This window comes from Neopelma chrysocephalum, unplaced genomic scaffold (genome assembly GCF_003984885.1).
Source record: "Neopelma chrysocephalum unplaced genomic scaffold, ASM398488v2 Primary Assembly neopelma1_59, whole genome shotgun sequence".
In the NCBI taxonomy this organism is placed as follows: Eukaryota; Metazoa; Chordata; class Aves; order Passeriformes; family Pipridae; genus Neopelma; species Neopelma chrysocephalum.
Window position 1 is genome coordinate 25,549,503 of NW_020897714.1, and position 9,772 is coordinate 25,559,274.

General features: G+C 42.9%; 1 protein-coding gene across 1 annotated transcript in view; it reads left to right on the top strand.

Annotated features, from left to right (window-relative positions):
- The first annotated feature begins 261 nt into the window (after positions 1-261).
- The window catches only part of PTN (pleiotrophin), an 80,969-nt gene continuing 71,458 nt past the window's right edge, over positions 262-9,772 (top strand). Inside the window, exon 1 of the mRNA XM_027680577.1 lies at positions 262-562. The gene's annotated coding sequence lies outside the window, so the exon portion shown is untranslated. The remainder of the gene's footprint in view (positions 563-9,772) is intronic.

Below are 9,772 nucleotides of genomic sequence, written 5' to 3' on the forward strand. Positions count from 1 at the left end.
GGCTAACAAACCAAGTAGGGGCACCCGGGCCAGCCCCGGTGCCGCGGGGTCCGCGCCGCCCCGCCGGGCTGTCCCCCGGTGCGCTCCCCCGGCGGGAGGAGCAGGGGGAGCTGCCGCCGAGCTCCGGCGGAGCGGAGCGGCCCCGTCCCGCCCCCTGCCCACCCCTGCACCCGCCCAGCCCCGGCGGCGGGGGCGAGGCTGCCCCGCGGGTGACCCGCCCGTCGGGCGCGCCCCCTCCGCATCACACGAGGGGGCAGCGCGGCTGCTCGCTCTGCCCCGGCGCCCGCCTGCCTCCCTCCTCTCCTTGCCTCGCCGCAGCCCGGGCTTCGCCGAGTCAAAGCGCGGATCAGGTTCCCTGCCTCCAGTATAAAAATCTCGGCGAGAAACCTCCGGCGGGAGAGAGAGACGGGGCGCGGGCGGAGCGGGGCGTGAGGTGGCGGCCGGCGAGCCCGTCCGTGGGGAAGCGAAGGGACGCGCGGCGGCCGCACCAGCCGCTGCTCACCGGGGACGGTCGCTACTCGCTCCTTTCAGCTGCGGGAGAAGAGCTTTTTTGACACCCGAAGTAAGTCCGAGGCGGCGGCGGCGGGGGTTCCCAGAGGGAGTCTGCCCGAGGGATGGTACCCTCCAGCAGATCTCCTCGTGTCTGACAGCGCTCGCTCCCCAGGGGCAGGGTGGGAAGCACTTTCCCCTTGCCTGTCTTGGCTCCGGGACACTTGCCCCAGCAGGGCTCCGCAGAGGGTGGCCGGACAGAGGGGCCGTGGGGCTGGGTGGGAGCCTGGACCCAGCGGGGTGGTGGCGGGCACCTGATACCCCGGAGACATCTGCCCGAGGGGCAGACGGGGGGCGAGGGCTGGGGGTGTCCGGGAGCACCCTGGGCACGGGACCGCGCTGTGCCGTGGTGGGGAGACGGCGGCGGGTCGGTACGTGGGAGCGCTTGAATGCCAAAACAGGGTCAGAGGGAGAGAGGTGGCGGTGGGTGACGTGACCCAGAGGGAAAGGGAGGCAGGAGTCCTCGGGCAGGTCCCTTTAGAGAGGACAAAAGGGCAGCGGAGTGACCGCGGAGCGGCAAACCCCCTGCAGGTCCCAGTTACCGTGTGCCAACAATGTCCCGGCTGAGACTCGGGATAACGAGTTTAAATCGTACCTTCAGACCGAGCACTGCAACTGATATTTTTTCTTGGGACTTTGCCTTCTTATCCCTTGTTTACTTCTGGTGGAACAACTGAATCTAGGAAGTGCTGATAGATCTATTTAAAACTGCCATCGTTAGTTTGTGTCTTCTGCTTCCTCCAGAGGGATGGGTTGGGAGAAAGTCTGAGTTAACAATGGTGAAAACACAGTTTTCTCTTTGTTGAGCATCTATCGTGGTCTCCAACATTGGTTCTTCTAGCTCCTTACCCTCCTTTTCCCCCTCCTTTTTAAAAGTGAACTTTTCACAGGGGAAACGTAGTCTTCATTCTTTGAGAGCTTATCTGCTCCTTTTACATCTTCCAGTTGGCTGTTGCACATCTTTCTCTTCCACACTGCAAGTGGCTTTTGGTGAATGTCTACTGTGCTTTAGCTTAGAGATACACTTGGAATTTGGCTTCTAGGATGCAAACCTTAGAGACTAGTTGGTTCTTGGGAACATTGTGATGTGTTAAATCTTTGCGAGATAACCCTACATCTATGGATAGTGGTAGGTGTTTTAATTAAATCCTGTTTGCTTTAAATTACTTGTATTACAGTAGAGGAACGCTTTACCTGTGGCCATCAAGTCTTGAATTCTCTGCCCTTTCCTTGTTTTGCCTTTGGGCATTGGTTTTTTTTGAGCTTTTAGCAAAGCTCAACTTTTTTCAGCAAGAAATAGTAGACTGAGTGTGTAACTAATGGTATTAGGGAGAAGGAGGGAAGGGGTGGGGAGAGAAAGAGAGTACAAAAGGAAAGTTGTTACAAAGAAATAATTATTTTTTACCTGGTCTGATCAGTGGTCTTGAGCTGATTACAAAAAAATTTAATGTTTTTGTGTGTTTGTTTTGTTTTGTTTATTTCAGTTTCCTCCTTGCAAAGGAAAAAGATAAAAAGTCTGAACTTTTGATCATGAGAAATTGTTTGAAGAGAAAAAGGAACCTAGGTATTTGTGACAGAATTTATTAACCTGCTGGAGAAATTAAAATTTGGAAGTACACGGACAGGGTACTTCATTGGACTAAAAAAAAACCCCAAACCCCCAAACCAACCCAAAAAAGCAGCAGCAAAAAAACCTGCTGCATAATTTAGTGACTTTTCCTAAAGAGAAGGAAAGCAGATGTTTAATATACTCCTGTCTTCAGGCTAAGCTAAACTCTTCAGTGACTTATTACGCAGGAAGCTTTGTGTGAAATTGAAGGACCGGAACTTACTGACTTTAGCATGCTCCTGAGCCAGCTCTTGGGTGGGAAAAAGAGAAGCCAGCAACAAATCTTTTTTTTTTTTTTTTTTTTTACAAATGGTAAACCTTTGTTTATAGTGTAGAAAAGGCCTAAGAAAAACAGCCTTTTTGCAGTTATCCAGATGTCTATCCCCAGATATTTGAGATGCAGTTTGTGGCTGATACACCCTTGCCAGCAGAAGGTTTGTCTTGCTATAGTATTACAAAACATAGCCCTGCTATCCCAGTACCATATGCCTGTGTTCTACGGCCATACTGACACTGGGGACACTTTGGAGGCTTATCTTATTCCTGACACAGCTGTACTGATGGATGTTTTGTGTAGATTAATCTTTCTGCCACAAATGTGAATATTATTATTTAGTGGACTTCTAGCAGTTATGGCTCCAGCGAGGTACTTCCCTGACACGTCCTCTATTTCTTCTTGATTGTTCTGGGAATGGTTGTTACTGAGTGCTCAGATAATAGTTAAAAATAATGCTTTACAGGAGCTCTGAAAATACACTCATTTTTTGTTTTGTTTTGTTTTTGTTTGGTTTTTTTTTGGAGGGGGTTGTTCGGATTTTTTATTTTGTTGTTGTTGGTTTCCTTTTTTTTTTTGCCAGGAAAGATACAATTTATCCAGTGTTATAGTGTAACAAGTGTTTTAGTGTAACACTAGAGCATTAGGGATGGAGTTGGCATGGCTCATTGCTCCTGCTCTGTTCAGGCCCCCTCATTACCTACATTCCCAACCGTGGCGTTTTCTGTGGGAATTGGTCTTTAACAATGTCCGCTTTGCTTCGATATTTACAACCTCTTGCTGATCAGTGTATCAAAAGCATTTTCATTTAGAGGATGCATTTCAGGACTTTAATTGAGGAAATCTCTTTGTTTCAAGCCTCTATAATAAACCATTCAAATTGCTGTCTTTGAACGAACTAGGTCACTGTAACGCGTGCACACATAGAGTAATTCTCATCTGCTTAGGGTAGCCGAAACTCAGTTGAGCCATATCCCTGGTGAGCTTGTCCCTGATTTATCCTTCTTGGACTGGCTTGTTCACAGGGAGCTTATGCTGAAAATTCACTGTTGGAGGTCATTCTCCATTCTTGGCATCTCTGGCAGCCTTAAGCTTAAATTGCAGTCTCGTTTTCTATCCAATCAATACCACTCTTATGTCGCTGAGTTTCCATGGTGCCCCCAATCTTCTGTCTACATATTGATGTCTGACAGCAGGAATAGCATTCTGTGTTGCTATATATACTTACTAAACCTGTCAAAACTATTTAGGGTCTGTCGCACTAATTTATATCCATATCCTGATATTATTTGTATCTGTTGAGCTTTGACTGATGGAACTCGCTGCACTAAGGAATCAACCCCAACAATGCACTCCAGGGATGGCTCAAGGAATGGATGTTTTGAGAAAGGGGAAAAAGACTCTCTTCTAGAGTAGCTGGGGTAGTCTAGAATCCTTTGAGCACAAAAGAGTCATTTTGAAAACATCCAAGTCTCAATGGCTCCAAGTTAATGCTTTGGAAATCATTCTTCATTGTGCTGCTCTGAATGCACAGAGGGTCCTCTCCGATGGAGCCATGCAGAGGAAAATAAAAAAGTGGGCATTGTCAAGTGTTCAATGTGCATTTGATGAGAGGTGGGGAAAATTTGAGTCAGTTGTCTTACATCAGTTTCTTCAGCAGAAACACTGTGGAAAAATTAAATTAAAGGAGCCAACAATGTCTTCTGTAATGTGGATGTTCTTGTTTTACTGCAATAACTCACAGAGCACAGTAGTTGTGTAAGAAATGATATGGTGGTGTCTCTGTGGACTGACACAGCAGCAGCTAAACTATGTGAGAAAAGGCATATCTTTCGTGTATCACTAAATTTCAAGGTACTGATTCTTGTTATTCATGCCAACAGTAATAGACTCTAAAAGAAATCAATAGGGTTTTTTTATTTAAATATGCTTTGCAAACTGTTGGATTTGAATTGAACGGAAGTGGCCATCAGCTGAAGAAACTCTTTAATCTCACTACCTTTAACTTGAGATTGATCCAACTCTTGAAATAAGAACTGGCAGTTGGTGTGGGATTTGCTGGCTAAAATTTCTCTTGTTCTGAGTTGCCAGAAGAACTGATTTTATGATGTCAGGTTCATCAATACTTTTCAGACCCTCTTCAGGCTTCTACAGTCTTCTCACTAATGAATACTTTTACTTGAAGACTTAAAAAGCCCCATTGCAGGTGATAGTATTAAAGTAGTTCAGTTTATGTTTTCAACTATGGTTTACTTTGTCATCATGGAAAGAGTCAGCAGGACTTTACCAAACTAGACACTCTCTTGGCCAATATGTCTTACCTTCTTTTATTCCAAGGAGTAGAATCACTGAGCCATTTAAAATATCTGGCTCTACCTTCTGCAGTGGCACCATGATGGTTCTGTTGTTTTTTAACTTTTTTAATTTCCTTCCTTGCTTATATGTGGGAGTGGCTTTGTAAAAGCTGTAGTCATCTTGCAGACTGCTTTTTAATCTTTTTTAGACTGAAGATTGAGAGAACACAGCTGTAGGCAGCTTCATGAGATGGGAAGGGAGAATGTGAATGTAATAAAGAGCTAACTATATTACTGATACAGCCAGGGGATTTTTCACCATCACCATCCTTCTACTCCAAAAAGCCACTGCCCTTCCTTGCATATTCTGGTTTCAATGTGGATAACCTCTGGAGGTGAGGAATGGAGCTAACCATGTCTGAGGCAAAATCCAGTTCCATTAAGTTAAGCAAAATATATTAATGTGTTATTTTGGGCCCTAGGAGCACATTGCTCAGTCAGTGCCACTGATTGCACGGCAGCTGCAAGAGAGGGGTAAAGACTTAGAGCAGAAGAGCATTAGAGGAGTTGAGGATTTTCTGGTAAAAATAGTCTCTGAAAATAAATAGTGCTTGGGGCTCCAGTACACTGCCATTTAGCAAACTGCAAAGTTCAATTTTATACTGGGCCTTTCTCCTTTGAGGCCTGCCAGCACTATTTCAGAGCTCATTAAAGATTTCACAAGAGTATTATAAAAATCTTCCTTCCTCATTAGTTTCTACACAGCTTCAATGTAGCTTGGACCCTGTAAACATCCCCTATTTAGTTGTAGATGATATCATTGTCAAGTGCCTGTGATAAGGGAAGAGAAAGAGGAGAAATTCTGTAACACCTCAGTGTAAATGCGTGTTTTGGAATTGGTCAAACAGCTAGCTAACAACTTAAATGAAACAGAATTTTTGCCATCTTCCAAAAATATTTTTGGAGCTACTCCCTATCTGTACAAAAGCTCTACTCTTAGAATAAAACCAGACAGAACAATTGGGAAGAAAGAGGAGGCTAGATAGGCTCTGCTTTTCTTCTGCAAGCATCCTTCTACACACCTGGGCTGATGCTCAGTTGTCTAAGGGAGGCTGGTCCAGCTGGCAGTGGAGACAGGCACAGGACTGCTGAAGCTGGCAATGAGGTGGAGGTAGCCTATTTCTTAGGCTTGAGTGCAAAGTTGGTCTCGACCTTCTGAGCTTGTTAAGGCAGATAGACCACTCTGTTATCTTTACCGTCTGACTTTGCTAACTGCATTATTTGTTGCCTTATGCTGCCCCAAAAGATTAGAAAGTCAGAAATCAGATAATTTCACTTTAATGGTGTATGGGAAAGGAGGAATTCCTTGTGTATTGACACAAACAGTAAATATATAGATATCTGTGGAAGCAGAGTATCCCTGCTTGATTGAAGGCAGCAGAAAAAACTGAACTAACTTTTCAGATTCAGTTCCAGTGAATATCAGGCACAAAACCTGTTTTGTTCTTTTTTCTTTTTCTTTTTTTCCCCTCAGTGCCATGTGAACAGTGGCATTAGTTTAACAACCAACTAAAAATGATATAACTATTGCATTTAAGGCTTCCTTGTTTTGACTGGATCATTAATACAACGGATTCATTTATGTATGTGTTTATTTTTTTAGCTCTACTTCTCACACATCGTGTATCTCAAAGTGCAAAAGAGTCTTAGTAGTGCAATGCAAATGTATGTACCCATCTGTAGCCAACAACAGAAGGCTCACAGTCTGTAGCATCTTTGCCTCTGTGATAGGAGCATCTAAATTGTGCTTAATACTGAGTGTAAGCATTTATCATATCAAAATCTTTGTATTTGAAGATATTTTACAGGTGGTTTTGCCTTTGTCTTTTTTTTCTAAACAGGTTTACAGCATGTGAGCAACATTGGGAAAACTGACTTTGTCTCAAAAATATCCATTTTAACATTACCGTGATGCACTTTTAGACACTTTGTTAGATGGTAAAGGATGGATCTCTTAAGAAAGGTCTATTGACTTTGAAAGTGAGATGGGAAGGGACTTGGAAATAACCTTGGTAGAAATGTGGCATCTCTAATATGGTGATGTATCTTCAGTGGCACTACAAAGTCACAGCTTGCTTTCAGACAACCAAACTTCTTCCGTTTCAATATTGAGACCTTTCTCAGCTCACTAGAAATCATATTCTTCCTGTTGAGCAGAGATTAATATTAAACCAGGCACACATCCTCCAGCAATTATTTAGGCAAAGCTGATGTTTCAGCAAGAGCCTCATCAGAATAAGGATTATAAAATTCACACTAAGATTTAGAAAGAGTAGGCAGTTCTTTGTTTTGGTAGCAAATTCTTCAAAATAAGGTGAGCTATAGTGCTGGTGAATGGTTGTGAGTCTTCTTGTACTTCTTGAAGCAAAATCTCATTGCTTTAATTGAAAGTGCCTTTGGAGTGAAGCATCTTTTAGTAAATTAAAGATAAATCAAGAGATTGTTCTGATATTCTGCCTTAATTCCAGTAGGAAAACACTTTGTTCCTTTAGTTTGAATAATAAAATTTACATGTTAGAAATAGCCTCCCCACCTCTATCACGTTAAACAGAAATAATGTGAACTTGTTCTACCTAGGATGGTTTCACCTGGAAACCCAGTCTTCTATGGTAGTGGCTTAGCTTTCCTCCTGGTGCTGACAAAAAACCCCTGAGATGCTCTGGTTGCTTCCCAGTAGCTTGTGCCACCTGACTGCCTGGTTGTTTGCTTGGATTACTGCCTTCCCAGAGGTCAGAAAGATGTTTTGCTTTGTGCAAGAGTCACTTGCTTTTATTAGAAGCCTGTCTGGCTGCAGCTGATATGCAGTAGGGATGGACGGATGGAAAAAATCTACCAGCTTTCCCTTTAAGGCCAACAGATAGGATTTTCAGCAGTCTTCCAAAAATGTTGCAAGCTTTGATTCAGAAGCTTCATGTCATTTCACTTATTAAATCCTCACTTTTCTAAGCTGTCCCTTCAGCCCATGTTTCTTGTCCGATTTGCGCGTTGTCAGACGCTTTTGCTAATCTCTGTAGTTGATGTTTGTTTAAGTGATTATTTGGCAGAAGCGTGTGAGCGGGCGTGTGTGTGTGTGATTGCTGTTGGCATGACAGTTGGTATGATATGGCATTAGCATACTTGTTCCATGCTGTGGGCCTCCTCCTCTTCTAGGCTTATTTATGCAGCAGAAGGACAAAAAACCCCCAAACCAAACCAGAAACTCACGGGGGAGCCGGTTACGGGATGGTGATCCTCTAGCAGGTTTGACCAAAGATCTACAGAGTTCAGAAGAGCCTAAAGGTTGCTTTCACTTTCTTTCTGTTACTAATCCTAAATAGACCATCCACCAGCAGAGGATTTACAAAGAGCTGCAGGAATTATGGGCTGCCTAAATAGGGGCATCTACATTGAATCTATTTTTCCCTATGCTTGCAAAATAGCATGGGAACTGTGTTTATGGGATGATAAGGAAAAGGCAAGCTCCTCTCCCTTCATGTTTGTTTGCTCAAGAACATGTCTTTAAATGGGACATGGGTTTTAGTTTGTGTTTTGGATTTATTAATACTGAGTGGTTATTGGGATTATTTGTATATATGTTTTTAAGAGGTGCTATTCTCTGCTTTCCATCGCTCGTAATTTGAGATATAGTTTTTGTGCAATGTTGGAACATCTTTATGGGCTCTGAATTACCTCATTGAGAACAGTGGGATTTACTCAGACAATGTAAATGTAAAAGTGCCTGTGAAATCTTTGCCTGATCAGTGCCTTCATTTGTAAGTTTAACACAATTAGTGGAAATAAAACTCTCTGATGGCACAGTAGGTGTTCAGGTCCATGCCCTTTGTGAGTGGGTGGGGATGAAATCTCTTGTGATAAGTTTTATAGCAATACATTTAGCATGGGGCCTTTGACAGCTTCACTTGATATTTTTCTGGACATCTGTTTAAGCGTGAGCTGCTCTTGTACTATTTTTATTTTTTTTTTTTCTTTTTGTAAAAGTCAAACTAATGGTGAGCTGGATTTCTCTTCCACTTTCTGAAGTAAACTGCTTCTGTTGGTCCATGTTAATAACTGTACACTTTCAAGGTAGAGTCTGGGCTGTGCATAACCCTTTGCTGTAAACATGTCCCTGAATGATTGTGTAGTGTTGTAAAGGTTCTGAGTTTATCCTGATGAGAGGTAGAGGCTGCCATCTTCCCACTGGGATCAGTCCTTGGTTTTATCTCTGAAGGGAGAAATCTTCCGGGATTAACATCTGAAATGTTTTGTAAAATTGGCTGAAATGAGAAATGTAGAGAGAGGGGAACATTTTCTCTCTCTGTCTATAACTACGTGCAAAATTGGTCATGTTTTCATGATGGAAAAAATCTGAAGTTCAAAAAGGGATGGAAATGTGAGGAAGAGTGTGGGAACTTCCTGCTGTTACTCATAATTTTGATCTATAAAAGTTATTTTGAAGATGCTTTCAAAAACATTTATAGATGCTTCTACTATTTTGCAACTGAGTTAACAAACATCTCTTTTACATCTACTTACAAGCATCTCTTCTTACTTGGTAGTATAATGTGCTACATGATCCTGGCCTTTCTTTGGCTGCTTCTCTGTGCACAAATACAGCATCTCTGTGATAATTTTCCCAAAGGGTTAGAGCGTTTGAGAACAGCTGGAGATTGAATACTGACGCACAAGAAAAGGACTAAAAAATGAAGGTGGTGTGTTACAGCATCTACTGTGTTCATTTAATTGCTATGTACTATATTTTAGTTTGAATTATTTATTACTATATCTGAAAGTCCTTTAAATAAGAACCCCTCTTTCTTGTGCTAACCACAACTGTAGGTTGAGTGGATATGATGAGTGTGTGTTTTTATAGAGGAAAAAAAGGGATGTGTAGAAACCTTGCCCTGACATCATGCTTTACACACATACACACACACACACAACAAAAGCAAGTGTCTGCTTGGAGAAACTTTTCAAAACTCTAGGGATGTGTAGCAAAAATGTCAG